The sequence below is a fragment of the Lissotriton vulgaris genome, chromosome 2_1 (assembly GCF_964263255.1).
Source record: "Lissotriton vulgaris chromosome 2_1, aLisVul1.2, whole genome shotgun sequence".
Lineage (NCBI taxonomy): Eukaryota > Metazoa > Chordata > Amphibia > Caudata > Salamandridae > Lissotriton > Lissotriton vulgaris.
The window spans coordinates 1,461,868,223-1,461,891,550 of NC_141687.1; positions in this window are offsets into that span (position 1 = coordinate 1,461,868,223).

Genomic DNA, 23,328 nt, shown 5'->3' on the forward strand with positions numbered 1-23,328 from the left:
ACAGAGATGAAAATGTCCCATTAGTTGCTAATCCTGATGGTCAGCTTACTGATCTGTCGCGTGTTTAGTGGAATGTGTAACATGGAGTGGTGCGGAACCTGAAACATGAGAGCAGCCCGAGGGTCCAGAGATCGGGCAGTCCCTCCCACTAACGGTGCCATAGCAGGCAGGATCCCCGGAAACGAGACCGGAGTGGGACGCTTGGAAGAGCGGCGCAGCATGCCTTTGGTGGGAGGTTGTGCAGAAGTAGGTATCAAAGGCAGGTGCACCCGACCAAGGACACCCGCTAGTCGCAGATACTCCAAGGTCAAGTCAAGGCGGAAAGAAGCGTGCACAGTTGAGGTGCGCATCATTATTGACCTCTGTTTTAAATGTCGGACTGCAGGGGGTGTTGCGATTGAGGCTGACCCTCTGAAAAAAAGAGTAACTCGGTCCGTGTGAAAACAAGTCGGCACTGAGTGAAGGGTGGGCGAAGGGGGAGGGGGTGGAGGGCGCCAGCTGCTCGCTCCCACGAGTGAATAGCCAATCGGGTGCTCCTGGCTTGTGGGTTATTCGTGTTTGCTTGCGGTATGAGAGAGTGTGTGTGTGCACGTTTCAGCTGTCCGTGTCAGTTTTTATAGTACAAATGCACTTATCAGTACCAAATTAGTACTTATGGTATTGCCAGATGGGCCAGTCAGCATAGGTGCCTCGTGATAGCCGGAAAGCAGTCTGCCTTCATCCACCAAATTCCCTTTCCATTCTAAGCTGACTCGAGGATGACGGTTCATTCCATAGACATAGCATGCATACCCCCGGCGCGTTCAACTTTGGAGCCTAACTGCGCGTTCCAACGTGAACAGAGAAATGAAATGTTGAGAAGGAATTAACAAGACACTGCGTCGTCAATGTGCGAGACCTAACAAGAGCCCGTGAGGTAAGAGGAAGGAGGGATGTGTGTGTGTGCCTGGGTGTGTGTGTGTGTGTGTGTGTGTGTGTGTGTGTGTGTGTGTGTGTGTGTGTGTGTGTGTGTGTGTGCGTGCGCGCGCATGTGTGTGTGTGCTTCCGTGAGTGTGAATGTGGAGCAACAGATGTGCACGGCGCCGGGCTGGACGTGCGTGTTCACAGACCAGAATCGCCGCGCATGCCCCAGTTTGTCTCCCTTGAGAGGCATCTCGGCGACAATAGGTCTCGAGAGCGAGACCTAAACAAGCAATAGATAGGTGATAAGCAAAACCCCTGGGGAGGGCCTGCACACCGCGGCCACACGCGTCACTACACCTTCACCAACCCCTGACCTGTACAAGGCAGCAAAAAGCTCTTCGTCAAAATCAGCGGACGAAAAAACAGATAATGGACCAGTGCTCCGCTCTGGGTGAACAAACCGATCCCCCCACTCGGCAGACAGAGAGAACAAGCCACCGGACACAAAATAAGCAGCGACAAGCCGAGACATGGCAAAAGTGCACGCCATGCCACTGAAAACATAGGAAGCCGCACACTGAATGTGACCAGGAAAACTGAAGGAAAATGAAGCACCAGAGAAAGCAAAAACCGCGCCACATGAAACACAGCATGCCATATACAGGCCCGCCCTCAACAACACGGCAGCCTCCCAAAACGTTCCGCTCCACGTCGCGGCCCGGCCAACCAAGCGCCCGACACAACCTAAAAAACACACAACCATTTATGCGCGCTGTTCCAAAACTTACAATTGTTAATACACATACGAAAATAAAACAGCAAACAACTTGGCCCATTAATAGCAACCAACGTGGTCTAAACAGAATCAAACCCATGAACTTGGGTTCTGTGCACCACGAGATCACTTAACTGAGCCAACAAGTCGATGCTCCTAAACACTACGCCAGGCCTCCTTGAACCCACGTGGCAGGCCTCGCATCGGTTCAGATGCTCCTGCGGCTTCCCAGGGATCCAAGGAGACAAAGAGGACGAGATCCCTGGGACAACGCCTTAAATGCATTCATGATCAGTTTCAGTTTCCTTTACGTATAGGAGATGCCCCCAATGATTTCCTTCCTTCTACCAGCCCCCCAGAAGAGGAGGCTCGGCTCCGTGGCGCAACTAAAGGCGCCCCTCCCCTAGGCAAGGGGGGGGGGGGGCACCTACTCAGGAGTCATCACTATAAAGAGAAAAAAAATGACATATTTATCTATTTTCCCTTTATTTAGCCATCTTAGTCGTAGACCTCTGAATATGAGTATCTTAACATGATTTTACGTTTTAATCTACAACATTATTGTGAATTAAAGCTGTGCTGCTTTGGTTCTGCATATAAACTCTGCAAGACCCTAGTTTGAAACAGCTTTGAATCTGTTTAAGTAAACATGATTATACTATCACAGTGCAACATTTTAGAGATAAAACGCCCCCACTCTTTTATTCTTTACAACATCACTGCAAGTTTTAATACTTGTAGAGCCAATGAAGATGTTTTCAAGAAAATTAAAATGAGGACAATTTGCTTTCCCAGTAGTGAAACTGTTTATTCTAAGTCTGGGCGGTGAACTCGGCTCACTGAGTTTTCCGCACTCCGTGTTACACGGAGATCGCAAAGTTCTGAGTTTTTTCCTCACTCGGGTTTGCCAACACCAAATTGGCAAGTACGAGCGAGGAAAATCCACCTCCTGGCATGATTTTTCTTTTGTTCACGATCGTCAATGTCAAGTTGGCTTGCGTGGGAAATCAACCTACCAGCGAGATTTCTCAACACGGGCGGTCAGATTTTTCATTGCAAGTGGTTGCATATGCTTACAACCAACATGTTGAGAAACCGTCCGTTTGCGTTGAGAAAGCTGCTGCGTGAGTAAAAAATCTACTTGAGCGGCAGAAAGGAAGCAGCGCCTTGTTGCGATGTGCATGGTGCAGTTCGCAATGATTGCACAGTGTGGACAAGCATGTGATGCTAAAAATCACAGCGGACAGCATTTATATAACACACTCCACGCTTGCGGAGCTTCGTGTTGCGCAGTGTAGTTTCTTTTTCACTGCGCATAGCGAAACTCCACAAACTCCGCCCAAACTTAGTTTATTCACAGTGCTTCAAGGTAAGTAATATACCACATCTTATCAGAGATTGCTAGCAGTCAGTAATGGGGGTATTTTGCACAAGGCTTTCCAAGTGATATCAGGGAACACAAAGAACATCTTAGCCCGTATTTCAGATAGGGCGCACTTTTCATGTTTGTGCCACAGCGCACCTTAAAGCAGGTGCGCCAGGTGCAAATATGGAAAGTGAGCCCTGTCAGGAAGAATGTGCTGCCATCATGGCAGCCGTGAACTTGCACTGCCCCCAGGTTAGCACATTCAAGAGAAATACAGAGCAGCTGTTTAAAAGATGGTCCGTGTTTCTCTGTGCAGGCGGCTACCCACCTGCACTTTTAAAAGGGATTATAGATTCCCTTGCAGGTGGGTGCAGTGAATGACTTCACTCACCTGCTAGAGGATGTCTGCGGACACCCTTTCATCCCTTTAGTGGGCTGCAGTTAGAAAGTTCACTGACCGTAACCATCTTTTTGTGTCGCACTTTCAGTGCGACTTCTAAAGGCATGCTTGCCTTTGCGCCTACATCAGTAAAACAGTGTATGCACACAGAGTCAAAGTGGGGCCACGTCCCTATGCAAATGAAGGAATGCCCTAAATGATAGCTCTGGCATGGTATGTGCACCTATGCTATCTGTATTACAAAAGGGGCTACCCCTTCTGTAATACCAAAGTGCTCCAGAGTACATAAAGTAGATATAAACGCCCATTTTGCCCCTTGGGCGCTTGTGAAATTCAGCCCCTTGGGCCATATGATAAAATGGGGCGCATTTTCTTGTTAGCTCCAGGCGCACCTCTCAAAAGGACAGTGCAAGATATTAGATTGAATGTGCTGGCCCCAGGGCAGCTGAGAATTCAACTGAACTGGGGGCAGCGTATTCACGTGAAATACAGAGCGGCTTTGAAGCAGCCACTTCGTATTTCACTGTGTAGGCAGCAACCTGACTGCACTTTTAATAGGGGTGAGAGATCTCCTTGCAGGCGGAAGCAGTGAGCGACTTCACCTACCTGCAAGGGGCTGTCTAGGGGGCCCATAGATTCCACTATACCCCTCCAGAGAACTGCAATTTATTTATTTATTTAGCTTATAGAGCACGCAGCTACCCAAAAGGGTTTCCCGGCACTATCAGCAGACAATGGCGGGGCACAGCAAGAAGGTGGTGAGGGTTCAGTCAAGGCAGTTGAAGAGCAAAGTTTTTAGGTACTTACGGAAATTAAGCAATGAGTTACAGATTCTGGGAGCAACCGGAAGAGAATGACAGAGTTTTGGGCCTAGAACGGAGAAGGAGCGCTCCTTAAAATGAGCTTTGCGAAACCTAGGCACAGTAAACAGAGTGAGGTTGGCTGATCTTAGTGCTCGGGTAGGGACATACGGGGACACCAGATCTTGAATATAAGACGGAGCAAGACCGTGTCTAGTGAAAACATGTAACAAAAGGATTTTAATTGAATCCGTTTGTCAACCATCAGCCAGTGCAGTTTATGAAGCAAGGGTGAGATGGAAGAAAATCTCGGCAGATGGAAAAGAAGGCGTGCAGCCGCGTTCTGAATGATCTGCAAGCGACAAATCAAGGTTCTATCAGCACCCAGATACAGTACATTCCCACAGTCCAATCTGGATGTAACTAGGGCCTGCAGCAATGTTCTCCGTGAACTTCTAGGAATCATCCAGAGTATTTTCTGATGTCATTTCAGAATTAAAAACAGGAGACTGTAAGCTTGGAGAGCTGTGTTGTCAGGGACAGATTTTTATCAATAATAAAACCAAGATTCTTAACCTTATCCACCGGTGTGGGTAAAGGGCACAGTATGGCGGGCCAGGGGCTGACTCCCCAAAGTTCAAAGTTGTTTCCCAAGATCAGAACTTTGGGTATATTGCCATTGAGTTTGAAGGTGTTTGTGTTCATCCAGAGGGCGACATTAGTCAGTGCTTCACTGAGAGGGGAAGGATCTTTGTTTTGAGCATCAGATAGTGGGAAAATAGTCTGAGAATCATCCACATACGAAAATACGGTGAGACCAGACTCTTCAATCACATCCAACAAGGGGCGTAGGTAGATGTTAAAAAGCAAAGGGCTCAGAAGAGAACCCTGAGGAACCCCTGAGGTCAGTGTTAGGATAGTGGAGGTGTTTTTAGTTGATGAGACCTGAAATGTTCGATCTTTCAGAAAAGAGGTTAGCCACTTCAAGGCAATGCTTTGAATGCCTAATGCCTCCAATCTATCCAAAAGGGTGGAATGTGAGACCGTATCGAAGGCCATTCTTTCACCCAAGGGAATAACAGCGCATGTGCCACCAGAATCAGGTTTTTGCCTCAGAAATTCTGTGACTCGAGTAGGGCAGATTTGGTGCTGAAATCCACCCTGAATCCAGGCTGGCATGGATGCAGCGGATTGTGAGCGGTAACGATGGAGGAGAGGTGAGTGTTAACATGTCAGGGGGTGCACTGACAGTGCACCACCTTTCAGATGGCACACTGTCAATGCACCTTCAGACAGCTTCTGTACACCTTTGAGCCTGAGTCTATAATATAATATAATATAATATAATATAATATAATATAATATAATATAATATAATATAATATAATATAATATAATATAATATATAATATAATATAAAAAAATAACATAATATAATATAATATAATATAATATAATATAATATAATATAATATAATATGATATAATATAACATAACATAATATGATTCCCCCATTTGCATAGGGCCATGCCCCATGCAGATGAGGGAACGCCTTCTGATGATACAGCTGATGATATATGTGCACCAACTCTATCTGCATCACAGAAGGGGCTGTAAACGCATCTGCGGCCCCTTCTGTAATACTATTGTGCCTCAGGGCCATGCAAAGTGGGTGCAAAGGCCCGTTGCGTCCCTGGGGCACTTTGAAAAAAGAAGCCCAATGGAGCCAAATGGGCATTTGCACCCATTTCATTGTGCCCACAGGGCTTCTTGGTATTATAGAAAGAGACTGTAGTTCCTTGTGCAGACCCTTCTATCATACAGTAGATGCACTTTTTGGTTTGGTGCAATCACAATGGAGTGTTCCTTCATTTGCATGGTCTCATATAAAGGAAGTAGCGATTTGCCTTTGTATCCCTACCATTTTACAGATGTGAACGCAGAGTCATAAATGCTGCCGCAAGTGAAATATGAGGCAAACCTTCAGAGTTTTCATCTCCACTAAGGACAGTGCATTTTTCAGTGTTGTCAGGTTTATTGTCCCGGAATACACAGAGTGCACCAAACTAAGGGGCTCATTAGGATCCCGGACGGACTTGAGTCCGTCCGCGACCCCAGAGTAGAAGGGAACGTCCGCATGGGCAGCGGCGTTCCCTCCGTGCAGATTAGGATGTGACCACCAGGGTGGCGGTCACATCCTCTATCTTTAACATTGCGGCGGGTGCAGCTTCAAGCTGCACCCGCCGCAATGTTAAAAATGCATACATTGCATTTGTATGCAGAAAGCGGCAGGCACCGCGCGGTGCCTGCCGATTTCTGCATACAAATGCAGGGGGGTACCATGGGTACCCCATGTGCACCTCCCACCCCCCTTAACCCAGGGGGCCCGCAACGGGCCCCCAAAGTCAATTTCCGTATGCTTTTCCACGGCAGAAAAGCTGCAGTGGAAAAGCATCTCTTTTACTCTATCCTAATATGGCTGGCGGTGTCTGATAGACACCGTCAGCCATGTTACAGCTTTTCCACCGCGGTTGTAAGCCAACCGTTGCGGAAAAGCAGCGGACTGAAACCAGGACCCACCACCCATCCTAACGTGGCAGTGGGTCTTTGGTGGGTCCGCAGAGGATGTTCCGCATCCTCCGGGCTGGCGGTGGCTTCCGCCGGCCCGGAGGATGAGGAAAATCCTCCATACTAATCAGCCCCATAGGGTACAGAGCAGTGCAAACCAAGACAACACACTCTATGTCCAATTAAAGATCAGATATACAACAACAGTGCTATAAATCATTTTTAAATAAAATTCTTTACTCAACTGATTTTTTTTATATTTCATGTAAAATATTTATGATATGTATTTAACATTATAATATCTATTTATTTAATTTAATTTTTAATGTAACATATTTGTATTTTTTTGACCATATTTATATTTTAAACTGTTTACTATGTTTTTGCAATGTTTTTAGTGTGTTGAAGAGAATTTGTTTGTTTCTAATTTTGCACTGAGTGGGAATAGGAATTTTTAACCTTCCACAATCCAACACCTTCCCTACTGTTCCAATGATTGGAGTGGTAATAGCACATTTTACCCTTTTTTAATCCAACACTTTCCCTACGTTGAAGTTATTGGAGTTGGAACAGTAAATTTTAAACCTTCGCAATGCAGCACTTTCTCTACTGTTTCACTGACTGGAGTGCAAACAGTAAATAAGACCCCTCCGCATTCCAACACTTTCCCTACTGTTGCACTGATTGGAGTGGGAATAGTAAATTTGACCTCTCCAGAATTCAACACTTTCCCTACTGTTGCAATAAATGGAGTGGGAATAGTACATTTTACCCTTCTACAGTCAACCACTTTCCCTACTATTGCTCTGATTGGAGTGGTAATAGTAAACTTTACCCCTAAGCAATTCAACGCTTTCCGTACTGTTCCGCTGACTGGAGTGGTAATAGTAAATTTTACCCCTCCACAATCCAACATTTTCCGTACTGTTGCACTGATTGTTATGTTATGGGTTTGTATAGCAGAACAGCTGCCCCAGGAAAGAGGCGTCCCGACGCTGAATAGCAGAGAAATGACCACGCACAGAAGGGCAACAGGAAGGCCTAGAGAAGGGGGAAAAGAAACGTTTTAATGGCATTTCTGAATTGGAGGTAGTTATTGAGCCCCCGAATGTGGGCCGGCAACGAGTTCCAAAGGATGGCAGCTCTATTCCGAAAGGAAAGTCCTCCGGCGCTAACCCTTCTCACACGGGAACCACTACCAGGCATTGTACCATAAAGCGGAGCAGATGCGTGGGGGTGTAGGGTAGAAGTAAATCGGTCAAGATTTCCGGAGATGCACCTTTCAGGATTTTAAAGGCTATACAAAGTGCCTTGAACTTAATACACCTAGCGACAGACAACCAGTGAAGAGGGCAAATGGCACTTGTCACTGAGCAGGCTCTGCGCAGGCTGAGTAGAGCTCTTGCGGCCACATTCTAGACTCTCTGTAGCCTTTGTATCTCTGACTTGTCGGCTCCCAGATACAATGAACTGGCGTAGTCGAGTCTTGACATAATCATAGCCTGGATGATAATCTGCCTAGTAGGGGCATCAAAAAAGCCCAAAATGGGTTTGAGTCAGCGCAACAGACCAATGCAGGTTCCCGTCACCTTTTTGGTTTGAGTCTGAAAGTTGAGCGAAGCGTCCATCCACACCCCAAAGTTCTTCACTACAGGTTTAGGGATAGGAACAGTGCCTTTGCTCTTTGGCCACCAGGTCTTGTTCCAATGGTCATGGTTCTTTCCCACCAACAATACCTCTGACTTGTTGGCATTCAGTAGGAGACAGTTGATAGTCATCCATTCAGCAACCTTTGCCCAGCGTCTAAGGCTTTCCAAAGATGTTCATACACAGCCAGAAGTGTTGACTCAGTGCTGTGGCAAGGGCAAAAACCATTTTGAGAGGGGTCGAGCCTATGATTAGAAGTGAGATATTCCGTGAGAAGAGAATTAATGTAGGCCTCCGTGAACTTCGGAGTCCAAGGTAGCAAGGAGATAGGCCGAAAGTTTTCTGGGGTTTTTCGGGTCTAAGGACGGTTTTTTGAGCAGCGGTATTACCCTGGCCTGGTTCGATGCCTTAGGCATGCCCACAGCGCCAAGGGACCCATTAATCACCTGTTCCAACAGAAGTATGATAGTGGGTAGAATTTTCCAGAATTGGTCGGGCTTCCGCGCGTCAACAGGAAAGACTTAAGTTTAGAACAAGAGTGTCAGTAGAACATCTTGAGTGATAGGGGGCAAAGCCTCAAGAATACCATTGGAATGATTGCACGATATCTCAAGAGGGCCTATGTGGACCATAGGGAAGCTTTTATAAATGTCTTCTACCTTCCTAACAAAGAAGGCTGCCAATTCATCACACTGCCGGTCAGATGTAATCAGCGGACCTGCGGCATCTTTCTGGGTTTTAAGATCTGAGACTATTGAAAAAATGCTCTTGGCCGGGTTGGTGCTCTTGCTGATTTGTTCGGCGTAGAATGCTGCATGCTCAACTTGAATGGCCCTGTGATATCTCCTTACTGAAGCACATTAGAGATCCTTGAAAGTCAGGTCAAAGTTCCGTGGGATGGGATAAGTAAACTTGAACCCTATGCCATCCAACACTTTTTCTTCAGTTGCACTGACTGGAGTGGAAATAGTAAATTTTGCCCCTTTGCAATCCAACACTTTCCCTACTTTTGCATTGACTGCAGTAATAATAGTTAATGAGACCCCTCCGCAAACCAACACTTTCCCTACTGTTGCACTCATTGGAGTAGGAATAGTAAATTTGACCTGTCCAGAACGTAACACTTTCCCTACTGTTGCATTAAATGGAGCAGGAATAGTATATTTTATACCTCTAAAATCCACCACATTCCCTACTGACACACTGATTGGAGTTGGAATAGTAAATTGTACTGCTCTGCAATCCAACACTTTCCCTACTGTTGCAGTGACTTGAGTGGTAATAGTAAATTTGATTCTTCTGCAATCCAACACTTTTCCTACTGTTGCACTGACTGGAGTGGAAATAGTACATTTTACTCCTCTGCAATCCAACATTTTCCCTACTGTTGCACTGATTGGAGTGGAACTAGTAAACTTGACCCCTACGCAATAAAACACATTGCCTACTGTTCCACTAACTGGAGTGGGAAAAGTAAATTGTACCTCTCCACAATCCAACACTTTCCCTACTGTTTCACGGACTGGAGTGGGAATAAATAGTACATTTTACCCCCCCGCACTCCAACACTTTCCCTACTGTTGCATTGACGGGAGTAATAATAGTTAATGAGACCCCTCCGCAAACCAATGCTTTACCTACTGTTGCACTGATTGGAGTAGGAATAGTAAATTTGACCTGTCCAGAATGTAACACTTTCCCTACTGGTGCATTAAATGGAGCAGGAATAGTATATTTTATCCCTCTAAAATCCACCACATTCCCCCACTGACACACTCATTAGAGTTGGAACAGTAATTTTTACTGCTCTGCAATCCAACACTTTCTCTACTGTTACAGTGACTTGATTGGTAATAGTAAATTACATCCCTCCACAATCCAACAATTTCCCTACTATAGCAATGACTGGAGTGAGAATAGTAACTTTTACCCTCTACAATCCAAAACTTTCCCTTCTGTTCCACTAACTGGAGTTGGAACAGTAAAGTTGCCCTCTCTGAAATCCAACACTTTCCCTACTGTAGCACTGAATAGAGTGGGAATAGTAGATTTTACCCCTCCTTAAATCAACATTTTCTCTAATGTGTATTGACTGGAGCTGGAATAATAAAGTTTACTGCTCTGCAATCCAACACTTTCCCTACTAATGCACTGATTGGAGTGGAAATAGTACATTTTAGCCCTTTGCAACCCAACACCCTCCCTACTGTTGCAGTCACTGGAGTGGAAATAGTAAATTTTACCCCTCCACAATCCAACATTTTTCCATCTGATGCACTGATTGGAGTAGGAATAGTGAACTTGACCCTTACGCATTCAACAATTTCTCTAATTTTGTATTGACTGGAGTGGGAATAGTAAATTCTACTCCTGTGTGATGTAACAGTATTCCAACTGTTGCGTTGTGTGAAGTGGGAGTAGTATATTTTGTACATCTTTAGTAGAACATTATGACTACTTTTTTATAAATTATTCTGGGAACAGTATATTTATTAAATGTAAAATTATATAATGTATTTTATATTGTTACAATGTATATTACTATGTTTTTGCTTGTATAGCTTTTATTTAAAATTGATTGGTTTTAAATATTTTATTGCATTAGTATATATATATATATATATATATATACTAATGCAATAAAATATTTAAAACCAATCAATTTTAAATAAAAGCTGGCGGTCGCCAGTAGGTAGTTATAGTTAGGATTGTTTTCCATAGGAAATCCTCAACATTCTATTTGGAATAACTTTGGCCCTGGTGGATGAGTCTTTGCGAATTTCTCAAAGAATATGGCTAGGTTCGCTGCACTCCTTCCCTGAAAGTTTGGGGGGGATTGGTCAAGTGGGGGCTGAGATATAAGGGGGGTCCCAAAACGTGTTTTCTCAATGTTATTTTCCATAGGACCTTTAGACTCGGCTACAGTTCGAACGGGTGAATGAATTTATAAGAAATTTGCCAAAACTGTAGAGTCTTGTTCGCAGATTACGCTTTTTTTGGAATGGTGTAAATCCGTTCAGTAGTTGTTGAGAAAATTAAAGTTAAAGTCAATTATATATCTATAGGCGCGCACACGTGCGCGCACCCAAGCGGCTGCGCGCGCGAGCGGAATTTTGCTGCGTGACGTCTGTTAACGTTCAATTCGAAGGAAATCAGGAAGTTTTGTCCGCCATTTTGTCACTGCGAGTAAATATATTGTTCATTTCAAAGCGTTGAAACATGGAAAGGGGAGAAGGTAGAGATTGTCTTCCTGCGTAGGTTTTCTCGGGGTGTGCAGTAAGGCCCTTAAACGCAAAAAGATATAATTTTTCCCCGAAAAAAAATACGGGGTGCGCGCACCCGGTCGCGCACACCTATTTACAACAGTGTGGAAAAGGAGGTAAATCAGAAGTTTGAGTGCTTAGATATAAGGTGGCTCTGAAAAGAGCCCTTGTGTTAATTGAGTGTTTTCTGCATTTATAAGTAAGTACCGATGCAGAGCCTGATGTTGCAGAGGAAGATTCTGTTTCCCTCATTCGTGAAATGAACACTGTCTCTCCTATAGACGTCTTGCATGTGGTAGCGCAAGTTGTTGTGGTAAATAGAACCCATGCTATAATCTCTGAGGAACGCAGAAACAGATTTATTTATATGTCTCCTTGCTTTCTCAAATTGTGCACAATGGTGATTGGACCAATTCCATTTCTGTCTTTGGCATATATTGGAATATACCAAGGCAGATCGAGGAAAAAGTGTCATCAATTGTCGAAAGGTGTCTTTTAGAAGCATTTCCAGACCTACCCCAGTGATTGTGCCTAGATCGTTCCCACCACATTGCACAATTATAAGGTCTGGTTCTGGGAGATGCATAAAAGTTTTCACCAATGGAATCAATTGGTGACATTTCAATCCTCTTTTGGAAATCCATGTTATGTGTACATTTGGTAAGCTGAGGTTGCAAATTCGTCTGCTTACTGCATATTTTTCACTCCAGTGAATATAACTGTGTCCTATTAGCCAGACCTTCATTTTCAAGGGATTTGTAGTCGTCATCCGATCGGTTCTGGAAGTGGAATGGTAGTTAGAAGTTGAAATTTTAAATAAAGAAAAAGGAAGAGGCTGGGTGTGGTTAAAAAAATAAAAATGATTGGTTGATTGTAACAAGTGGAGAGTGAACAGGTCAATGTTTATGTTAAACGAAAAGTACTATTGGGTGTGAAAAAACAAGACATGTAACAGAGTTGTGGATTGGCAGGTGTTTCTGGAGGGAAAATAGTGTTCTTAGTTAGCTGTAGAACGTTGAGACATGAACTTTTGACCTGTGCCTTCAGCAAGGTGCAGAATGAGGTGTAACCATGGAAACAGCCGGAGATGGCAGTTGGTGATGGGTTCACTCTTTGGTGCCTCTGCATCTGAGTCTGTTCTCTGGTGGCTGGCGGACAACTGTTTGTTATTGTGGAGATGAAAGGGTGATAAGGAGAGAAATACGACATAGCGTCTGGCCTGTAGAAGCGTGGGAGCAGTGATTAACTCTGAGTGAAGCGGAACTGTGTCGGTGCTTAGTAACAGTAAAAAAAAAATGTTAACAGTGGTATAACTGTCTTTACGGTGCGCGACCTACTAAGAAAGAGTTCACGGGCCGTAATTGGTTTGCAGGTTCTAGTATCAGTAAGTGAGGTCGAGAAAAGAAAAGATTCAGGACTTTATTTATGAAGGCCTTGCGCCACCGGTGCATTACTTTTTCCCATTTTAAAAAATGAGGCACCGGCGGCGGAAGGTCTTCATAAATAAGGTCCTCAGTGACTACAGTTAAGGTTATGTGGAACCCATGAATAGTTTTTCAATATGAAATCATTTCAGTTGAGATTATGGATTAAAAGAGAAACCGTGAATATTTGAAATGTTTATTTAGAAATGTACTGTTTTAAAGGCAAATCATTATGTAATATGAGTACAGAAATTGCAAAAAACACAGTAATTGGTATTGTCAGTAGTACATGGAATACAAACGCTATAGTTGAAGAAAAATTAATATAGTTGGAAAAAAACATTGTACACTCTTATAAGGAAGTATATTATATTTTAATAAATGGAAGAAGGTCTCTGGCCTTTCAGTTTGGGAACGATATATGAAAATGCAAGTGGTTATACATCATTACTTTATGAATCAGCTGTCACGAAATTATAATGTCCACTCTTAGTAAAGCAAATAGGTCTGTTCTTCAAAAGAAAATATGGAAAAGAACGTGAAGAATATAGAAAACCAAAAGGAAATGAGGACGTCAATGGCTTGTTTGAGAGTTATTGAAGCATTGTTTAGGGAAAATAGGTAGCTTCTGCTTGTAACAGGAAATCAGTTTTATTATTTGAAAACATGTCAGCCATCCAATTGAGAAGATGAAAGGAGCATTCATGATCTGTCATTATTGGAGCGTCTTTTACCATCATAGGGCAGCTCAGTGGGTTTTCGATGTAGCTCTCTGTTAGGAAATCTTGCGCCGCTGCGAATATATTCCAATGACCCAGAACTCCTTGTATCGCTGCAAAGGCCATAAACCCTCCGGAAAGTATGTCAGCTATCCAATGGAAAAGAGTAAAGCAGTACTGATGATCTGTTATAATCGGAGCGTCTTTTACCATCAGAGGGAGCTCGGTGGGTTTTCGATGTAGCTCGCTGTTAGGAAAGAGTTAAGTGTCCATTGTGTAGGCAAAGTATGCAGCAAGTGCCTCTAACATGAAATCATTGTTATCATCTGAAAACATGTCAGCCATCCAATTGAGAAGATGAAAGGAGCATTCATGATCTGTCATTATTGGAGTGTCTTTTACCATCATTGGGCAGCTCGGTGGGTTTTCGATGTAGCTCTCTGTTAGGAAATCTTGCGCCGCTGCGAATATATTCCAATGACCCAGAACTCCTTGTATCGCTGCAAAGGCCATAAACCCTCCGTTGTAACAAAGCTGTTCATGATCAAGTAACGGATTCATGAGGTGATTGTAATTCGGTTCAGGAGGTACCAAATTGCAGAGACATAAATCCAGGGCCCACGTGAAATCACAGCTCAGGCAATGAAATACAGGCTGCACACAGGTGAAATGCGAATATCGAAATGATAATCGATATGAAGTATTCAAAGTCGAGAGTGGTAAGATGCCGTAGTAGTCAAGCATCCTCTGGCGAAATAGTTCTAAGTGGCCCGGCTTGTTTGCGAAGGCAGGAGGGACATCCATTTTTAATTTCCCAAGATGGTACAGGAAACGGCGCAGCACCGCTGGTTGTATAGCAACTCCACAGAATTAGGTCGCCGGCCATGCAGTGGAGAGGAGCAGAATGACTTGATACATTTTCTAGGAGTCTAGTCACTTATATATTGCTTAGTGGTTATTAAAAAAGTAGCTTTTTTTGAACTGGAGGATGTGTTAAAAAATAAGGGAGTGATTTGAGGGAGTTGTAAAGCAAGGTCAATTTTTTTTACATCAATGCTGTTTTCTGTGAATGTTAGCTTAGTGAAAGATATGTGTGTGAGCAGATGCAACGTTCAGTTTTAAATGTGACAATGGCGCTCTTGTTCATGTCTTCCGATTCAAGGTCGGTATTCGCTGCCAAATACAAAGATTAAGAAACGCATGCGTGGGGTACATAGTGTGCATTCTTAAAGGAAAGTAAATGAAGGGTTATTTTTACCGCGTTAGCATTGTCGTTTAAAAAGTTATAGTGATTTCTATTGTATGTGAAGAAAGTGTCACTGATGAAGACTGAAAATAAATCCTTATAAATGATACGGACTGGTGTATTTTAGAAAAGGTTTGTAACATTACATGAATTGTGGAAAAAAAATAATGTAATTGAAAGTGTATGGTTTGAAAATGAAAAGTAGAGGTTTATAGTTCATGTTTTGAAAGCAGTTCTAGAGGGTCAGAAGAAAGTGTATTGTTTGAAAATGAAAAGTAGAGGTTTATACTTCACGTTTTGAAAGCAGTTCTAGAGGGTCAGATGCATGATAGATTTATTAAAAATAGAACATGTTTTTAAATAGTATTTTGGAAAAAATATGTGTCTTTATGTACTATTTACTTTATGTGCCTCTTGCGTATTCTTTGAGTTTTAGTAATCCTGTGTCTTATAAGTTTTCTAGGGGCGGTTTGAGGTTCATGGTGGGTTTGGGCAGGGAGGGTAGGTTGGGGGTTTGTAATAGGGGGTTTGGCTGGGGTGGAGTGCGGAGTTTAGTGAAAAGTGAGGAGGCGGGGAGTTACGGTGTTTGGTAATGGAGCAGAGTCAGAGGACGCCACATTTGTGTTATGGGCTGCCACGGAAATATGTATTTATTCTCAGAGGTTTATTATATTAAGGATATATATTAGCATGGTGGCTCTTGTCGTTTTGTTGTTTTGTGTATGTTTATAATGCTGGCTCTGTAGTTTTTGTTTATGGACCTTATTGCGACACACAGGGGATCTACGTTGCACAGTTGGAGATCAGAGACTTAGGAAATAAAACTTTATAATTGTAAGGGCTGTAAGCGATAGAAATCGCCCGTTCTCGGTGTAAAAAATATCATCGCTATTGGTGGTATTTTCTACGGTGTTAGTACTCGAAGGAGACTAGTAACATATATGTGTAATAAAATTATGTAATAGGCTCAGCATTTTACATTATCTTGGAAAGCAAAAGCTGATTTTACATAGAAATAAGTCTCTTATAATTAAGGGACGGAGTGTATATAGTGCTGTTTAGTACTCTGCTATGTGATTGATGTCGAATATTTTATAAGAGGAGGCTTTAAAAGATTTACGATAAACTGGTTTTCTAGGGAAGTGGGTGGAGTGTTCCGTGTAAATTGCAGAATAGAAACTAGTAAGAACCAATTGGAAGTGTTGTTTTAAAGTCACATGACTGCACATGCGTGTCTCGACGCGATAGGTGGGTGCGCGCACCCGGTTGCGCACTATAAGAAAGCGGCGAGAAAATATCAGCTAATATGCTCTTCAAGCTTGTTTTGGTACAAAGAGTTAGTTCTGAAAAGAACTTTTTTTTTTTTTTTTTTCTTGGAAACAAGTGTTATGATGCTTTTGATTTCTTAAAGTTGCGACGTCATTTTTCAGTATGTCATACTATCCAAATAAAGTGAAGAAATTTAACTTTTCTTGGAGCATTTATGACTCTCAATTATTTGTTTAATTAGAGTAAAGCTTTGCTCTCCGTATACAAGAAGTTCTCCACAGTTCGTGCATTTCATGTGCACGTTCGCCAGATATGGTCTCAAGTCCATCTCAGCACTCGATGGAGATACAGGTCGTCCACCGGAAGATGTGTTGATTAATTCTGATGGTAATAGCGTGGCCTCCGTTTTTCTTGTGAAAGGTGGTCGCTCATTTTCATCAGATTCGGAAGATGAATGCGGAACGGTAGCCATTGTATCGAAGTCTTCGGGAAGATGTTTGACGTTGTTGTCTCTTGAGAGTAGAAAAGAAAGTGATGGTAGTGGGTGGAGTGCTGCGTGTAAATTGCAGAATAGAAACTACCAAGAACCAATTAGAAGTGTTGTTTAGAAGTCACATGACTTCACATGGGAGTGTCAGGTCCTGTACGCAATAGAAGGGTGCGCGCACTCGGTCTCGCACTAAAATAAAGCGGCGGAAAAACATCTTATAATATGCTCTTCGAGCATGTTTTGGTAGAAAGAGTTAGTTCTGAAAAGAACTTTTTTTTTTTTTTTTTTTTTTGGGGAAAGAAGTGTTATAATGCTTTCGATTTCTTAAAGTTGCTACTACATTTTTCAGTATGTAATAGTTTGAAAATGAAGTGAAGAAATTTATCTTTTCTTGGGGCATTTGTGACTGCCAATTTTGAGTTTAATAAGAACGAGGCTCTGCTCTCCATATAAAAGAATTTCTCCACACTCGTTGCATTTCATATGCACCTTCGCAAGATATGGTCTCAAGTCCATTTCAGCACTCGATGGAGATACAGGTCGTACACCAGAAGATGTGCTGGCCACCTCTGATGGTAATAGCGTGGCCAGGGCTCTTGTCGATGCTTTTGCATAAAGCTCAGGATGCCTTTGTTTAACATGCCGCTGCATGGTGTGTGCAGAAAAGGAATATTTTTTATTTGGATTTCCCCTTGAGAGCTCCGAATTGCATATCGTGCAGGTTACTTTTGGCGCATTCACTTTCTTTTGATCTGCAGGATAAGTGAAAAATTGCCAAATGAAAGATTCCTTTTTTCTTCTTAACGGTGGTCGCTCATTTCCTTCAGATTCGGAAGATGAATCCGGTAGGGCAGCCATTTCAGCAAAGTCTTCCGGAAGATGCTCGACGTTGTTGTCTCTTGAGAGTAGAAAAGATTGTGAGGAAAGTGGGTGGAGTGCTTCGTGTATATTCCAGAACAGAAACTACTAACAACCAATTGGAAGTTTTGTTTTCAAGTCACATGACTTTGCATGCGCTTCTCAGGACGTGTAGGCGGTGGCACTATGTAGTTACGAACGTGATTACATATTTAGGAACTAGCATTCAAAAAAACTATGAAATTCACTGAAAAAACCATAGGTTTTACACACGTTATAGTTAGGAAGTAGCATTTGAAAAACCTATGAAATTCACTGAAAAAACCATAGGTTTGACACCAGTTACAGTTAGCTGGAAATTTTACTGACATAAAACCAATGAAATTCCACGTTATAGTTAGTTGGACTCACTATAACTTGCGCGTGTAATGCACTGCTGATGACATTACATATTACATCATAAGATCAAAGATTAAAAATATTCAAACAGGTCAGGCGGATGCAATTCATATATCCTAATTTATCAAGTTAGTACTATAAAGTGCATAGAACAACAACTGTACAAATATATGCTATGAAGGGGAAAAAGGACTGTGGAAGTAAACATATGCATTCAAAGACGTGTAAAATGAACTACCATTGGACTCCAATACCACACAGACACCGGAAAAAAAACCAGTAAAACCAGACAACTAGTAAAACCAGTTAAAACCCGAATAAACGTGAAGCTAAAATCCAATAAATAGTCATCTAATACACATAACAGAATACACGGATCACTTAAATATATTAGAATACATAGAAATATTCTCTTAGAAAAAGTTCATTTCATCAATAGTAGCAAAACAGGTTATAGAAATATACATATATAAATATATATTTACAATTGAATATATAAAACTCAAGGTTATAGACAGTTGTTATAAAAATATTGTACAAATCTCCTGTATTAAGGCCATTTGGCATCTTAGTATCTAACCGTATAATATATTGACTCTCAAGCTGACGCAGTTTTCTCTCTCTGTTCCCTCCTCGTATAGATTTGGGGACAGCATCGATCACAAAATAGCAGAGGTCACTGAGATTGTTGTGATGCACTAATTTGAAATGACAGGCGACCGGATATGAAGAATCTGAATTTACTATCGCCTGTAGGTGCTGCTAAATACGGTTAAACATAGGGAGTTTAGTACTGCCCACATATTGAAGTTGACACGTACATTTGAGCACATAGACTGCATGGTCCATCTTACATGACTATAAGCTCTGGATTTTATACAGTGTAGAAGAGAAAGCATCAACAAACTCATACCCCAAATTAGCAAGCCCTACATGAGCTACATTTAAAAAAAAACCTTTCTATTGGTCAACCAATTACTTGTCTCACTCACTTCCGGACTTGTTCTAACAAGAGCATCCCTCATAGAGGGTGCTCTTCTGAAAGTTATAGCCGGATAAGTATCCAATTCAGGGGCTAGGGTAATATCTGTTTTGAGAATGGGCCACTGTTTGTTGATTATCTTTCTAACTTGCTTCTCTTGACTGCTGAATGTGGTGATAAGTTTAACCACCGTCTTTTTTTATCATCACACTGTAGCAGAGTTTGCAGTTGTGTATCAGCCTTGCTAATTGTTTCTTGCTGATTTACCTGATCCTGTATTTTGGAAAGTGCAGTCTGCAAATCTTTCGAACTGTAACCTCAAGCTTTAAATCTATCCACTGATTCAGATAGGCATGCTTCCAAATCCTCCTTTTTGCTGCAAATCCTTTTGATTCTAAAAAATTCCCCATACGGGATGCTCCTGATCAGGTGTCTAGGGTGGGCACTGCTGTCATGCAGTATAGAGTTGCCAGCAGTGACCTTTCTTTGTAACTTAGTGTGTATGGTATTGGCTTCCACATAAATTTCCACATCTAAAAATTCCACTTTAAGATTACTAACATTGGCAGTAAATTGTAAATTCAGGGTATTGTCATTAATGTCAGCTACAAATTTTAATTCTCACGCTTGCGTACCATTCCATATTACACACACGTCATCAATGAATCCCCACCATTTAATGACGTGATTAGAGACAGTGTCAGCATGGGTGTGCCTGAGTACATGCTTCTCCCACCAGCCAACATGCAAGCATGCATAGCTAGGGGAGAAGCATGCCTCCATAGCCACACCCCTGAATTGTTGAGATATTTCCTTATTAAAATGAAAAAAGTTGTTTGTTAGACACAATTCTGTCATCCTTAATAAAATTTTGTTATGATGGTAAAAACACACGTCTCTACCGGAGAGGAAAAACTTATGGCATTTAATGATATATATATATATATATATATATATATATTCACTGAAAAACCATTGGTTTCAGGCACGCTATAGTTGGAAATTAGCATTTAAAAAACCTTAGAAATTCACTGAAAAAACCATAGGTTTCAGGGGCGTTATAGTTAGTTGAACATTTCACTCATACAAAACCAGAGAAATTCCCCTGTTATAGTTAGTTCAGCTAACTATAACTCTTGCTCCCGCAATGCACTGCTGATGACGTCACATATTACATCACTCATGACATGGTCAGTGACATTACTGATTACATCACGCTCTTGGATGGGAATTGAAGTCCACTTTTACCTCCAGTAAGCCCCACGCAGTCGGAGTGGTGAGAGGTAGACAAAGGCCATGCCCCCTTTCTCCACCACTCTGCAAACCTGCCCCTGACATGTTGTAAGTTGGGGTATTAAGTTCCTTTGAATGCTGATCGTCCCTGGGGTCCAAATAACCCACCATTTACCTCCAGTAAGGGCCACTGAGCTGCGTTGCGGAGAGGTTTAAAAAGGGGCGTGGCCTGGGCCAACTCTGCAAAGAGCACAGTGGTGCTTACTGGAGGTACCTGGTGGGCTAGTTGGCCCCCTGGGGCCCTCAGGATTGAAGGGAAATTAATTCCCCTGCTCAAAACGTGCCACAGGGCGTATTTGCACACGTCACCTCAGGTCCCGCCTCCTCCCATTACCACTGTGCAAATGCACCCTGTGGCATGTTTTAACTTGGGGGCAGTCCCTTTGAAACCTGAGGGTCCAACTAGTCCACCAGGTACCTCCAGGAAGCGCCACAGAGCTGCTTTGCAGAGAGGTGTAAAAAGGGGCGGGCCTGGGCTACCTCTCTGCAACGCAGCGCAGTGGCGCTTACAGGAGGTACCTGGTGGGTTAGTTGGCTCCCAGGGTACCTCCAGTTAGCACCACAGAGCTATGTTGCAGAGAGGTTTAAAAAGGAGCGTGGCCTCTGAACACCTCTGCAATGCAGCTCCCTGGCGCATACTGGAGGTACCTGGTTGGCTAGTTGGCCCCCAGGGCCCCTCAGTATTGAAGGGGAATTAATTCCCCAACTTACAACGTGCCAGGGCGCGCGTCTGCTGAGCGCTGCAGGGAGGGGGGGGGGGGGGGGGGCCTAGCCGAGATGCAGCTATTTTTTTTTTTTTAAGAATGGGGGCTGTGTGGCCCCACTCCTCTTTTCTTTTTTTGGGTATTGGGGACCCCAAGGGCCTTGCCCCTTTAAAAAAAGAAAATGGTAAGGCCCCCTCCCCTCTCAAGGCTAATTTCGGCACAGAAACCCCATCTCCCGGGGCATGGCCATAATTTTTTTTTAAATTCCTATTATTTTTTAAATCTGGGAGGGGGGCTGAGTGGCCCCCCTCCTGAGGACTCTATTATTAGCCCTGTTGACCCCACCCCCCAGGGCTGTGCCTCTTTGAAATGAAATGAAAACAATATTTAATAAAGCGCACTGCTGCCAAGCGGCTTCCTGGCGCTGGGGGACCTGGGTCAGAACTCACAGAGGGGGACACAAGGGAACCTAAGAAGGGAAAGCCAAAGAAAAAAGAAAAGTTTTTAAGGCTTTACGGAAATGGCTAAAAATAGGAATGGAACGAAGATGAAGTGGGAGACTATTCCAGAACTGGGGAGCCAGGACGGAAAAATGAGTGCCCCCGGATCTGGATTTGCGGAAATGGGGAATGTGAAGAAGGGAGCGAGAGGAAGACCGGAGGGTGCGACTGGAAACATAGGAAGAAATGAGGGAAGAGATGTAAGCAGGGGCAGAGCGAGAGTGGGCACGAAAGGCAAAGCAAGCTAGTTTGAAAAGGGATCTGAAGCGGATAGGGAGCCAGTGAAGGGATTTCAAAGCCGGGGTGATGTGAGAGGATTTGGGGAGGGAGAGAATGAGGCAAGCAGCTTGGTTTTGAATGGCCTGTAAACGTCGGGATTCGTGGGAGGGGATACCCACGTACAGGCCATTGCCATAGTCGAGGCGAGAGATGACTAAAGCCAAGACTATGGTTTTAAGCGCGTCGATGGTGAAAAAGCGAGAAATTTTCCGAATAAGACGGAGGGAAAGGAAACATGAAGACACAATAGAGCTGATCTGGCTGTGCATGGTTAAGTCAGAGCTGACTTTAATGCCAAGGGTACGAACAGAGGAAGAGGGCAAGGGGGGGGCAAAAGAAGGGGGCCAGTGAGCAGGGGACCAAGGGTTAGAGGGGCCACCCGTGAGGACAAGTTCCGTCTTATCGGGGTTGAGCTTGAGATGGTTGGCGCTCATCCACTCAGAGATAAAAATAAGAGTGGAACTGAACTTGGGAATAGAATCGGGAGAAGAAGACAGATCAAAGACAAGCTGGAGGTCATCTGCGTAATTATATACAGAGACCCACAGCTTGAGAAGAGAAGAAACAAGGGGACAGATGTACAGATTAAAGAGGAGAGGGGAAAGAGAGGAGCCCTGAGGAACACCACAGGTGACCGGACAGGAAGGGGCAGAGAAACCAGAGAGATGAACGGCCTGATGCCTATCCTGAAGAAAGGATGCTAGCCAGGAGAAGGCCGCACCCCGAATGCCCGCTGCGCAGACACGGTCGAGAAGAATAGAATGGTCGACCGTGTCAAACGCAGCGGACAAGTCGAGGCCCCACTCCTGAGGACTCTATTATTAGCCCTGTTGACCCCACCCCCCAGGGCTGCGCCTCTTTTATTTATTTTTTATGGAGGGGGCTGCTGGGCCACCTCCTAGGCCACCTCTGGCCCTGGGGACCCCATCCCCCGGGGCCTGGCCTCTTCCTTGGGGACAGTGGGGGGAGCCCCAATGCTCCCACGGTCCCTGCCGGTTCCCCGCGTCCTGTGGGAGCCGGAATTTCTTTTCCACATGGGGAGCTGCTGACATGCATGTATATATCCTGCTCCACTGCCTCAACAACAGTAAGGACCAGCACTCGCGTTGGTGTAAATCCAAATCGGGATTTATTAACGTGCACTCAAAATATGAAACAGAGGCGTTTCCACAAAAGCCTTTGAGTGTCGACAGGTATACATATTTTTTTGTTATAGTATTACATTATTTTAAAAAAAGTCTGAAATTATAAATTAAAATTATTTAACAATAGTTTTTTATTAGATATATATGTATTAATATAGATGTTTCTTTAACATTTAAAACAAATATTTGCTGTATTTGTTGAAATATATTAAATCTTTTTTATTTTGATTAAATACATTTTACTATTTAATGTATTTAATACTTGAACATATATACATATACATATATATTTAATAC